The 13,273-nt window shown below is 43.3% G+C and overlaps 1 pseudogene across 1 annotated transcript in view; it reads right to left on the bottom strand.

Annotated features, from left to right (window-relative positions):
• The window catches only part of LOC144141233 (juvenile hormone acid O-methyltransferase-like), a 43,780-nt pseudogene extending 33,185 nt beyond the window's left edge, over positions 1-10,595 (bottom strand). Inside the window, exon 1 of the transcript XR_013316493.1 lies at positions 10,516-10,595. The product of XR_013316493.1 is annotated as a juvenile hormone acid O-methyltransferase-like (transcript). The remainder of the gene's footprint in view (positions 1-10,515) is intronic.
• Positions 10,596-13,273: the final 2,678 nt, after the last annotated feature.

The raw sequence follows: 13,273 nt of genomic DNA, 5'->3' as shown, positions 1-13,273 counted from the left end.
CCCCAGTTTCCTACGTCAATTCGAACTCTGCCTGACTTGACGACGTGACCGTTCCCAGGTGTCAATAAACGTCACTACAATATATATATATATATATATTTATATATAATGTCGGTGTGTCTGAGTGCATTCATAATTATTTCGCACATGCTTTGCTGTAGTACCTTAGATATGCTGTGGCGATTCGCCGTCAGTTGTTGGGGCCAATCTCTCATCTGTACATACCCATTATAATCATCATCTGTCGGTAATCATCGTCACGAGTGGCTTGTTCTGTCTACTCAACGACTGGCGGATTAAAACCCAGAGTGCTGGTACTGCTGCCGACTTGTGTGGGGTTCTCCCTTCGTCTTACAGTGCACACACACACACACGCACACACGCACACACACACATATATATATAAATATATATATATATATATATATATATATATATATATATATATATATATATATATATATATATATATAAATATATATATATATATATAGATATATAGATATATATATACGCACGAGAGGGTAGACACCCGTACGAATACGATGATTAAACTAACGTTTCGACCGGGGTCCGGTCTTCGTCAGAGTAACCGTCGGTAATTGAGCGCGCTGAATATATAGGAACGAAATGATAAAGGCTGACGAATAGTCTTACACTTTGCAGATACCAATAAACAATAATAAAATAAGAAGAACACACGTGGTGTTTGTACACGTGTGAATTAACATGACGTTTTCAAATACAGAACTTGTACGGAATATCGGAACGGATCAGGGAGGATCAACAAATGCCCTTTAGAAAGAAAATGATAACGTTCGCGGATTACAGCTTAGCACTTAATACGCAAACACATCAGGAGCAGTATGTAGATATAAAAAAGAAAAGATGTCATCGTTTCTGGAAACATTTCATATCGCTTCCGTTCACGTAATCAAACAAATGAATCGGTAAAGCCGCATTCAAAATGTTGGCTCTGCTTCTTTGGTTCCAATAGCGATAATGCAATGACGCCAGCATAGCGGGGCAAGAGGCACGTTAACGTTCCTACATTTTTATTGATACCGCGTTTGAGTGTGTTAAATTTATGAATTAAAAAAGACTCACGCACTTCCCTTTCGTGATGCGAACGAAAACTTGATTCCAATAATAAAGCCCCAATTTTTTCGAAAGAGTGACCGGGAATATTTACATGCTTAGACAAAGGAAGCCCAGGAGAGGGACGTGCGTGCGCCCGGTGGTTATTAAACCGGAGCCTGAAAGACGTCTTGGTTTGGCCGATATACTGGAGTGCGTAGACTGAGCACTCTAGGAGATATACTACATTCGACGTATCGCAGTTAAAATCGCCTTTAATTTTTAAGGAAAAGTCAGAAGCTGTGCTGTTTACCGTTAGTGACGTGGTCATATGGGCGCACACTTTGCAACGAGCTTTTTGGCAAGGAGAACATCCATGCGAAGATGGCGATGCGATCGTAGAAGAGGTCAGCATGTCCCGTAGGCTTTTTGAACGGCGATAGACTACGCGCGGTGGCTCTTTTAAAATGCTTCTAAGTCGCTGACTTTGCATAAGGACTTTGCATGATGCTTCTTTAAAATACCTGTGACTTGCGGCGCAGACGCAGAGTGGGTGAGAGCGAGATTGGGTTGTGAATCAGCCATTGTGTTATTCTGTGGTTCGAGAGGAGTTTTGCCGTCCAGGGAATCCGCGCGCTTCAGAGCATCGTCAAGTATTTCTTGAAAGTAGTTTTGCTTGATTAGAGATTCCCGGAGTTTGCCGAAGTTATCAACAAAATCTGATTGCTCAGAGCATATTCTTTTGAAACGAAGAGCTTGGCTGCATGGTATACTAGTTTTACTGTGTTTAACATGGCAGCTTTCGAAGTGCAGATATTGATGCCTGTTAGTGGGCTTTCTATAGAGTTTAGTCTACAATTTTGCATGGACTAGGGACACGGTTAAGTCGAGAAAGTCAATTGTAGATTCTGAATTATTGCGCGAGAAGTTAATAGATGGGTGGGAGTTATTAAAATCAGCCATAAAGGAATAAAACTCAGATTCCCCATGTTGCCAAATTAAGAAGATATCATCGATAAATCGCCTGTAGAAAAAGGGTTGAAGGCAGCGGTCAGCAAGAAAAATGTCTTCCAGGACACCCATAAAGATTCTTGCATAATTAGGGCCTATTCTTGTGCCCATAGAAGTTCCACTTACCTGAAGGTAGTGTTCATCGGTAAATTGAAAATTGTTTAGTTCTAGCAATATTTTAAGCATGGTTGCTAGCCCGGACCTGTCAGTATAAATAAATAAATATATATATATATATATATATATATATATATATATATATATATATATACAGAAAGAAATGCCGGCAGTCTACAACGCCAAAGAAGGCATAGGGGAGTAGGGGAGTGGTTAGACTATTTAATACCGTTAGTGACTTTACATTATTATTCATTTTTATTATTTACGTGAGAAAGAAAGAAAGAAAAACACGCGCCCAGAGTGGGGACCGAACCCACGCCTTTTGATTAGATCTCGAATGCCTTACCAATTCGGCTATCTGGGCGACTGTGTTCTGCTTCAATTTCTGGGGTATTTATATTTACTACAACTGTATATATATACATATATATATATATATATATATATATAAATATATATATATATATATATATATATATATATATATATATATATATATATATATTTAGAATACCGGTCCGGTGCGATAACCACTACGCTACCGGCGGGGCTGTTTCCCCACAACTTTGTGGGGTATATCATGACCATCATCAATATCACTAGCCTATCTACGCCCACTGCAGGAAAAAGGCCTCTCCCATTAATCTCCAATTACCTCGGTCCTGTGCCAACTGTGACCAATTTTTCCCCGCAAACTTCTTGATCTCATCTGCCCATCTAACTTTCTGCTGCCCTCTGCAACGCGTGCCTTCTCTAGGGATCCACTTTGTTACCCCTAATGACCGGCGGTTATCGTGCCTTCGCATTACATTCCTTGCCCACCTTCATTTCTTCCTAATTTCTACTAATATGTCTTTAACACCGGTTTGCTCCCTGACCCACTCCGCTCTCTTCTTGTAACTTAATGTTACACCTATCATGTTTCGCTCCATTTCCCGCTGAGTCGTTCTCAATTTAAGTTTAACCCTCTTAGTGAGCCTCCAAGTTTCTGCCCCGTAGGTGAGTACCGGTAAGATGCAGCTGTCATACACTTTCTTCTTCAGCGACAATGGTAGGCTGCTATTCATTATCTGAGAATGTCTGCCATATGCACCCCACCCCATTGTGATCCTTCTAATTATCTCTGCCTCATGGTCGGGATCTGGGGTCACAACTTGGCCTAAGTAGATATATTCGCTTACCACTTCCACTGCCTCGCCACCTATCTCAAACCTCTGTGCTGTCCCGAGGTTATTGATCACAACTTTAGTTTTCTGCATATTAATTTTCAGGCCCATGGTTCTACTCTGTTCGCCCAGTGTGGAAAGCATGCTTTGCAATTCGTCCCCCGGGTTACTTAGCAAGGCAACGTCATCAGCAAATCTGAGGTTACTCAGGTATTCTCCAATAACCCTTACTCCCACCTGTTCCCAATCCAACGTTCTGAATACTTCTTGTAAACATGCTGTGAATAACATTGTAGAGATTGTGTCTCCTTGTTTAGGCGTAGGTTATTTTGGTTATTCCGTTCTCGGGTATATGTGTTCAGGTATTTTTTGCTTCCTGCACATGAGGGTGGTAGCCGGCGCCACTCGGACTACTCGGGGTGAAGGGGGCATTCTTTTTAACCCGCGGGCCGTGAATCGACTGTCTATGACATGTCGAGAGTGGTCGAGCAGTGTTTAATTCTGTAATGCATAGCTAATGAAAACAATAGGGAAAAATTCTAATGCTTTGTTACCTGGTAGTTTGTCACTGATACAATTAAAAACTGCAAAAAAACGTTTTCCCCAAGGTTTTAAAAATACTCAGTGTATTGGAAACGCATAAAGAGTAAGCATATATATACCTACATAGATAATTTAGGTATATAATGTAGTGCACACCTACTTACATGTAGGTATATGTAAACCTACATATAAATATGGTATATAATGTATCACACACCCCGTAAAAAAAGTGCATCATGCAACCATTGAATGTAGTTGCAGACCCACCGGGAGCGCTTACGACGGATGAATACATCTTGCCAACTTCATTTGGGACTCAATGGGGCGAGTTATCGAGCTACAGATTCTTGAAGAACGCTTAGGAAGTATCAGAAATGATACTAGTGGGCGTTTCTTGGTGGGCGAAAGGCCCAGATGCAAGTAGAAAATTCCGAAAGATGGTGTATTCTATTAGATACATTGGGCATGACAGGGTAACCTTCATATATATATATATATATATATATATATATATATATATATATATATATATATATATATATATATATTTATATATCAAAGGTGCAGTCCTCATTGCCAGTGCTATCTGGCTACTTGAAGGTGCTTTATAGCCTCGAATCAGCGGATTGTCATTTTTCTATACTACAGGAATAAAAAAGTCAATATCGAGAAAACTACGCCGTGATGGGAAGCGGAATTATTAACCACGACCACCGCATAACGCGTACCCTGTTTTCTTCTCTCTCTACTTTCTCTCTACTTTAGTGGGGGTCTATATTTTGGGAGGTTCTGAGACCAGCCAACTAGGGCGGACCCTCGACAACCCCGCGAAACGCCAAATTTCCAGATTAGTACAAGTGATCACGCCAAAAACCCGGCCAGGTAGAGGGAGCAAGCGCAGCGTTCTTGTCTTGTTCGCTATGCTTCCTGGTCATTGCTTAGATCGCGTGGCCCTCGTGCTTTCTAAAAGCAGCTGTTCTCCTTTTTCCTAATTTACCGTCCCGAGAAAAGAAACGTGCCGCTAATGCGAAAGTGAACGGAGTGCACCGAAAAGTTCCCTGACCTGCCCTAGTCTTTAGCTCGCTGCTATAGATGTATTTCAAAATATAGAGGGACAAGTCCATATATGCCCTTTGTGTTTGCAAATTACGCACTTACATAACTCAGAAGAGTGCGTTGGCAATGTAAAAAATAGTGACAATATACTTCTGTCATTTCCCCAAAAATAAATACCCGTGACATGGATTTTAAAAACGGCCTAGTATTCGTAACTTAAACGCACCTGAGTTATAGAAAAAAAAGTGTTAAGTAGCTTTCATTTAGGTGGGTAAATTTGTAAGTAACTGCTTTGCGGATCATTCATATATGCATCAAAAACCCATGAAAAGTTCGCCAGGGTTGCAAACTGATTGATTGGTTGAATATTTTGTTTATTTCGCCGACAATGCATAGGGAATTAGGCGTACCATTGCTGATGAACTCCGGATATATTTGGTCTCCGTGGAAATCTTTAAAATGCTTTGGTAGGAAATCACGATCTCGCGTTAAAAGGGAAGCAGAAATATAAGCTCGCAAAGTGTAGCTTTGAAGTTACCTGGCCCCCGCTGTACACAAACGCTTCAACGTGCCCCATCCGCATTCCGAACCTACTTGACCATTTATTTTTCAACTTTGACAAAAACTGCGAAATAAGATTCCGGCAGGATGGTTCACCTATTTTTATGATGGAATATTTCTCTCCTTGCCAACATCCTCTCGTTTAGTCACGGACGAGATATCTAGCATCGTAGATCCCGCTAAACCGACGGCATTAGGTCAAGTACACCGACGACAACGCTTGCACGCTTTTTTTATAAATGGCCGTCCTAGCGCACAACTTCGAAGGTTGTCCCATTGAACACATGATTAGTCCTCCACGCATAAACATAACTTCTCCAGAGCAGTGGGAGACCGCACGGCTCATTTCCGATCAGGATGTCCAGTTCCGGTTAATCGTAATGGCCAATACGGCGAGACATCCAAAGAACTTCTGGCCGCCGTCTGATGAGGAGGGTTGAAAAGGAGTCCCACCTCGCACCTTTCCTGTCCCAATCTTGGCCAGAATAAAGTTACTCATTCTGCGGGTATTTGTTGTAGGTACAGAAGAAACTCTTCAATTGGTTTATACTACAAAAATGAGCCGAAAGTATTCTTTTTTTTATCCGTGTGTTAGTCAGACTTTGTTTACTGCTCGTTTTGTGTTGTTTTTCTTAGTGGCTGGGCCATGAACAAAAGTAGTAGAGTTCGAAAAAAGAAACGCCGAAAAAACCATTAGGTTCCCAGCCAAGAAAGATACCTCTAGCGCTCTCCCCTCAGCACTTGGAGTCTCATGCTCAATGTCTCCCCTCTTTTTTCTCCGCGAAGCATGGGTCGATGCAGTTGTAAAGAAGCATATAGGGAACCATACGACACTGTACACCCGCAAACCCGCCCACGTAGTCACGGTTATAGACCACCAGGGAACCGAAGTCACAGCCGCCACAATATTCGCCACCTCTACTAACGACGCCGAGGAAATCGCCATCGCTCCAGCAGCCACAACAAACGGCGAATACGTTACAGTCATTACGGACTCGCAAGTAGCCTGCCGCAACTACAAGCTCGGCCGCAATTCAACCTTCGCCCTCAAGATCCTGAATGCCATCCCGCAGATTCCCGACATCGAAAACATCTCTCGACCGAAATAAGGCGCCACACGCCGCAGCCCGCGTAAACACCCTCCGGGCTATTTCCGAAAAGAGCCAAGACACGGAGAAGGCCCCCCACACACTTGTCGGCTACGTGGGCATTCTCGCTCACTTCAGACACGGGCGTCAGTGGTTCCCTTCACCACACTCCCACCTTTCCAGTGCCGAAGCGGCCACACTTCGTCGGCTACAGACAAACTCCTACCCGCACCTTACCCTCCTCTACCATATCTACCCAACCCAGTATTATAGTACCTGCCACTTTTGCCGCAAGCCAGGTACCATGTACCATCTGGTGTGGGAATGCCAACAACCCCCATCGCTCACACCCTATCCCCGTCCCGCGTACGAGCACTGGGTGGACCGCCTGTCCAGCTCAGACCTCTCGACACAGCGCATGGTGCTAGAGAGGGCACCAACAACCAGCATGGACCAGGGCATTCCGGACTAGCGTACGCCCCCCACCGTTGGTACTCTCATCAACCTGCACGGTTAGGCTCAAAATTAGAGATGTTTATCCTATCTCTCTCAGTCTACTGTCGTTCAATCTCGCGAGCTCGGTAACCCAACCACACGACGTGTCGCACTCCCCTCAGTGGGACATTTGAAAATACCTTAAGCGAGAGCTGATATTTTTGACAACTTTTATTTGTAGTCTCTACACACAAAAATTTCGATAGGCTGAAGTGCCGTGACATGCTCCAATTCAGCGAAGAGCGACCATGCCCTCAGTTGCACCTGTGCCTAACGTGCGCGTGTCGCAACGACTGCTTTCATGGCCATGGCAGAAGAGTAGGGGAATAAACTGACAAGCGCCCTTCATGCGCGGCTTCATTTGCTACACAGGCGTGTCGCATCACCAATGGAAAATTTTCCGCTCCGAAAAAGTACCGCGAAACTGAGGGGCTGGAGTCGAAAACAGCTGTTTGTTGTCCGCTCTGAAGGATAAAGAATTTTCGCTGGCATACGCTGATTACAGAGCCATGCCAACGACGTCCCTTGTAACCTGTTTTTTTTTTCTGCGTCCAATTTTCAATGAGTGGTTTGAATTTTCGCCTAACCTAAAAAGCAGCCTGAAGAAAAGGTATCGAACATGCGTGTTTGGGCACATCAGCATAGTGCCTTTCGCACCGAGGGGCCGCTGCTTGTGACAGGCTCATTTTATTTAGCCTTTTTAACAAATATGTAATCTCGCTATTATATTTACCTACCGCTTACACACTTTTTGAAGAATTTGTAATACCCTCTTTATATTCGAACAAAGCTGTCAATCATCTCTGGGAACTTGAAAGAGTTGAGAGGAATTTCAGCCGATTACGCTGCTATAATGCCTGTGCAGCAGTGTCAGATTGAGTTTTAGTTCCATCAGGGTAAATCTAATCCTGACCGAAATTATCGATCCAGCGGGGCAAAAATGAGGAGAATATTTCTACTAGACATTTTGCTGAAAGGGACTGATAATAAAAATTTCTCCGATCATTGCTGTGAAGGTGATTGGAAAGCAAAGCTTTAATAAACACCCACAACATTTTCCTATGCGACGTCACTTGAATTCACACAGGTGACTTTTCATAGAGCGAAACCAGAACTTATGCCAGCCGTTACTTGAAATTTGCGGGGGCGGCGTCACAAACGCAGCAGCAGCGTCCGCCACGGCTGCGCTGAAGCGGCGGACGTGGCTGCTGTAGCCCGACCGTGAATCGGTAGAAAGAAAACAGACAGGAGCGCCTTTCGAAGGGTGAGACTGCGGAATCTAGCAGCCCGAATGTGCTAGCTCGGGGCTGCACCACCGCTTGACACAAACCGAAACCGAACCAATTCAGAATCTGAGCTTAGTAATTCGTACTTGCACCGACCAAAAATAGTTAGTTTCGAAACTTCGAGAGTTTGAGAAAGCTGAGGAAACTTTTATAGTTGCTGTTTATCAGACTTAGGCGCTTCTTTCACCTTTAGTAATACCTCTAAGAAAACAACCAAATGGGCATTTCCCAATTTAGAAATAGGACTCCCATTCGTGGAACGCCGTGCTCAAAAGGTAACGTTTCTCTAGCGGCCAGTTGTCTCAATGTGGTTTGTACATTTTGTTTTTTCCACCCTGCCAGCCAATTATTAACGTATGTTTAGCGTACGACCACCTAATTCCGCTGGGTGCGGTTACCCTGGAGGTGCAGTCGAACATGTTAATCAAGCCGAGCGAAGGCACCACACAATGTGCGCTAAGCTGCACCAAAACACGCCCAAAACATCCGTCGCTAAAGCAGACTACAAAACCGTGCCGCGACGCCGCCGCCGGTGAGCGTGCACTTCCACGCGGGCAACGCTGGGTAAATTCACCGCGCCATCTGAAGTGCGCTCCATGAGTGAAACCCTCCGGTCTTCCCCCTCCCTCCGCCGCCGCACCCCGCCACGTTTGGAGTTTGCTGTCCCGCATGCCGCGAAAGAACCGTTTCCTGTTAGAGATAAAAACTTTTGATTTTAAAGCAAATGGTAATGTTTTTAGAGAGAAGAAAATTCAGCGCCTATAGCAATTTAGATTCGATGGCGGAGGACACAGCGGAGCTGTTGCCCTTCGGTTGCGTTATGGTAGCTTTTTCTATTGCTTCCATTTGAGATTTTCAAAGCATTTTAGTTGCGTTTTCTATGGCTTTAACTTGGCATGTTTCGCTGACGCTCGGGTCCACCTTGGGAGAGAGACATTTCTTAGGTTGTCCATATTATCGGTAGATGAAATACTGATGCCGCTCACCATACGCCGTATCTCTCAACTGAGAGGACACCTAGATGTCAGACCTTACGTTATTACTATGTGCCGCTAATCCCTGTCGTGTGCCTCCCCACTCAAGCATCTGCACCGCCGCGCGTACTGCCCAAACCTGCTTTTCTGCTCTTTCCCTCTTTGTCATGTCTCGAACTTTTTTCCCAGCTTTTTTTTCTTCCCAACATTTTGTGGTACCATGTTTTGAGCGATGCCGGGCGCAGCTGCCCAAACAGACATGATCGCGGCGATGCGCACTATCCCACACCTGATCCTCGGCTGCTTGCTTCAGAGCCACTTCGCCTCGCACAATTTACCAAAGATTTTTCCTTCTACTTCTTCCTTCTCTAATTTGGCGCAGCACACGGCAATGCTGGAAATCAAGTTTAAACAGCACCGCTCATAAATGCTGCTGAAGGTTTTGCAAAATGAACTGCTAAACATTTATTTGGCTAAAAACCTCTCTGACGGTATTCAGATGAAAGCAGTTAAACCAAAAGGGAATTTATACAACAACCTTCATAACATGAACAGCTGTTATAACGAGGATTTGGATAAAATATGTTATTAGCGAGGCCCGCACAATGCGGGGTAGATACATGTATGTAAAAGAAGTTCTGTTCTCGCAGTTTGTGTGCCCCCGAAAACATGCGAAAATTAAGCACACTGGACAACCTTGGCGAGGTATTTACGCAAACTCATAGCACCATTGTCGTGGGTGGTACCAGACAATTCTCTTCACAATAAATTTTCTTTACATTCTCTTTATATGCTAAATGCATAACTGCCTCGTAACAGAGCTTGGTACAATGAACGACCGCTTTAAAATCTATATGCCGCCTCTGTATTGTAGGTCACAAAACATGGTACTTGACTGCTGTTCTTTGGGATTCGTGTCTACTACAATTTATCCATATATTCTTTTATTATTACTGAAGAAAGAATCTTGGCTTTCAGAAACAAAAGGACGAACTGCTTTTCCCGTTTTCTAATTGGTGTTTTCATCTGGTGTGTTTTCTATATCTGTTGTTTACAACTGAGAAAGGGACATTGTCATCTTGCAAATGAAATGCTAAAAAATTGTAGGACTGGTGATATAAAAACACGGTGTACTTACACTGGTGCAGGAGAACAGGCCTTCTAGTGAGCGAGCTACAAACCTATTACGCAGTCTCTCTCTCCTGAGCGCCTCAGGGGAACATGCGGGTTTAAATAATCTCCCTTAAAAAAACTGTAAAAAAGATGCAGATAAAAAAATCTCGTCCGAACTTGCGCGCGTTGTGCAGCTGGACCTGGAAAGGAAAAAAAATACGTGAAAATTGCGCCTGGCTTTGATGTCACTTTCGATGGGACACCACTGACAGTTAGTATTTTTACAATAAAGCTAGGAACGTAAAAAAAATTCGTGGATGATTACAATCCTCCTTAATGGAAAATTCCAGCGCTGAACTGTTCTATTGAACTGTCATAACTGTCGTAAGGCAAAACATTTGAGACCACAATATGTGCTTCGGCAACGACGGTAAGCTTTGTCGCCGGCAATGGGAACTTCAAATTTCTGGCGGCGACGGCGGAATACTTCTGTTCCTTTAGCGCCCACGATTCTGGCAGCGGCGGCGCACATCATCTGAATACGCCGCTCGTTCAGCACCTGCGGAACGTTTACTATTTCTTTTAGTCTTACAAAAAGATCACGTCATCGGCAACATACGACGAGGCGCAGCACTGTGGCACCATCTCGCAGCCCTCCCAGCATCACGCATCAGTCCTGACACTTTCTTCATACTCTCCCCGACTACTTTGCTATCCGTTTCTCTTCGGTACCGACTGCCAGAGATACTGCGAAACTACAAGAGCGGTCGTACAAGAGCTGAGCTCCAAAAAGAGGGAAACAGAAAACCCATTCATACAATGGTTACAGATAAAAAAACACGATGTGGTAAATGGGTAATGTGCGTGAATGAAGAAACGTCCTCCCCTAACGATCAGTGCCGTTTTTATTCATTTAGATGGCATTCATAATTACTAAGCGCAATGTCATTTGCTTGGTAGTATTCGGGGAGAATTAGATGTTATAACATCTAAAAACCAGTCTTGCATAGCTAAAGTATTCCGAAAAGTGTGTTTAGGAATCGTTCCATCTTCTTTGATTTATATATGGGTAGGGTGACCATATCACCCGAGGTAGAAAAGAGGACACCCATGTGGGGAGGTGGGCAAAAGGCGTACAAAAAGACAAGTGATTGATTGGGAGAAATCATTTTAATTCTAAAACCACCCAAGTTAAATCGTTACATTTTTTCTAAGCCCACACTTTGGCCGAGGGAACACTTCTAGTCACAGTTCAATAACCTGCATTCATTTCGAAGGACCTGCTACAGATTATTTGTCGTTTGTTTTGTAGCAATTAAACTTTTTTAGCAGGGCTTGATCCCACTAGGCTCGAATTTAAAATGATTCGCGCTGGTACTGAAATTTTAGCGGCACAATTAAAGTTGCGCGCAATGTTGACAGAATGTTGGTGTTTACGTGGAGTTCAAAATACAATAAAACGCATTCCGCTAGTGCCGTGGTTCTAACAAAAAAAACCAGTTCCTAGACGCGAGATATTTCAGCGCAGGGTACATAACTTGCTGTCACCTCTTAAAAAAATTGCGACCAGCGCTTAGAGCCCCAAATACTTGAACATTTCCCATCTTCTAGTCAGTTTCAAAGCGTTTCTTCACAAAGTTCGACTTGTGAAAAAATGCCTCTTCGAAGTGGTCTTCGGTAATAAACTTCAAACCGTTCTTCTGTAAGGAAGATCGAAATTCTACTATCTTGGTAATATAATAAAGTACTTAAGGTCTTATTTGTAAGCTATACATCTAGCGATTTAGCACACTCTTGGTCTTGGCAAGTGGGTTTGCGACAGTTTTGAAACTCTGACTTCCCTCGAAAACACAAAATGATTGTTTATTGGGACATAAAGACGGGACGGCAGAAGCAAACTTCGAAAACGCGACTCCCCTGCCCAGAACGGCACATTTCATCCCCCTATATATGGGTCATTCTATACCAAACATCCGAAGCCTAAACTCTACCGTGACGGATTTCTTCAGTAAACATTTTGGGTTATTTTTTGATGGTCCACAGTGCTACCTGAAGTATGTTGTGCAAATCTGTTTTTCTTTTGATTGCCGGTGCTTTATCTTTGGGGTGTAACGTCTCTTAAAAATAAAAAAATCTCTTCTTTTGTAATCGCCACCATTTTTTTCTTGACATTTGTTTACGCCCAGGACTGCCCTTTCTCGCATTTTGAAAATATTTTTGCTTTTTTGCTGTCGTTTCGCTATTGGGAGTATTCACAATACTGCGCGTTTTCTAACGTTTTTAGGAAATTCACGCACGCAATCTCAGACAGTGAAATTTTGTTGTCTTAATTTCACCCGTGTGGAGGTTTCGTGAAAAAAAAATGTTTGCATTGAGAAAACTACTTATGCACGAGAACACATTTATCAAATTTTGAAAATTTTTTTTTCTGGCCCATTTTTACACCTAAAGTGCCGGTTATTCGGCCAGTAAGAAGTATTCGAAAGGAGGCATTGAATTGTACAAATCATGGCAGTTTGCTTTCAGAAAGTTTTTACGGGACCGTTTGCGTTTTACCAAAACAAAATATTTCTTATTTTATTAATCGAAACTTCCCTACGTTGTTCCACAGAGCATATTGCCTGCACGGCATGCGACTGCATTCATAAACTACGCGCGAGCCAGTGGCCTTGCGATGCAGGAATGAATTTTTCTGCAATGTTTTATCCTGGCGACAATGTATTAACACGGAATTGTTCCTGTGTTGACTGCAAAAGTACATGGAGGTAGCGGTGTACGTATGA

The sequence above is a fragment of the Haemaphysalis longicornis genome, unplaced genomic scaffold (assembly GCF_048455015.1).
Source record: "Haemaphysalis longicornis isolate Haplotype H1 unplaced genomic scaffold, Haemaphysalis longicornis Haplotype H1 scaffold_6, whole genome shotgun sequence".
Taxonomy (NCBI): domain Eukaryota; kingdom Metazoa; phylum Arthropoda; class Arachnida; order Ixodida; family Ixodidae; genus Haemaphysalis; species Haemaphysalis longicornis.
Note: the sequence above shows the minus strand (reverse complement) of the source record. Positions and strands in the feature narration are given on the sequence as shown.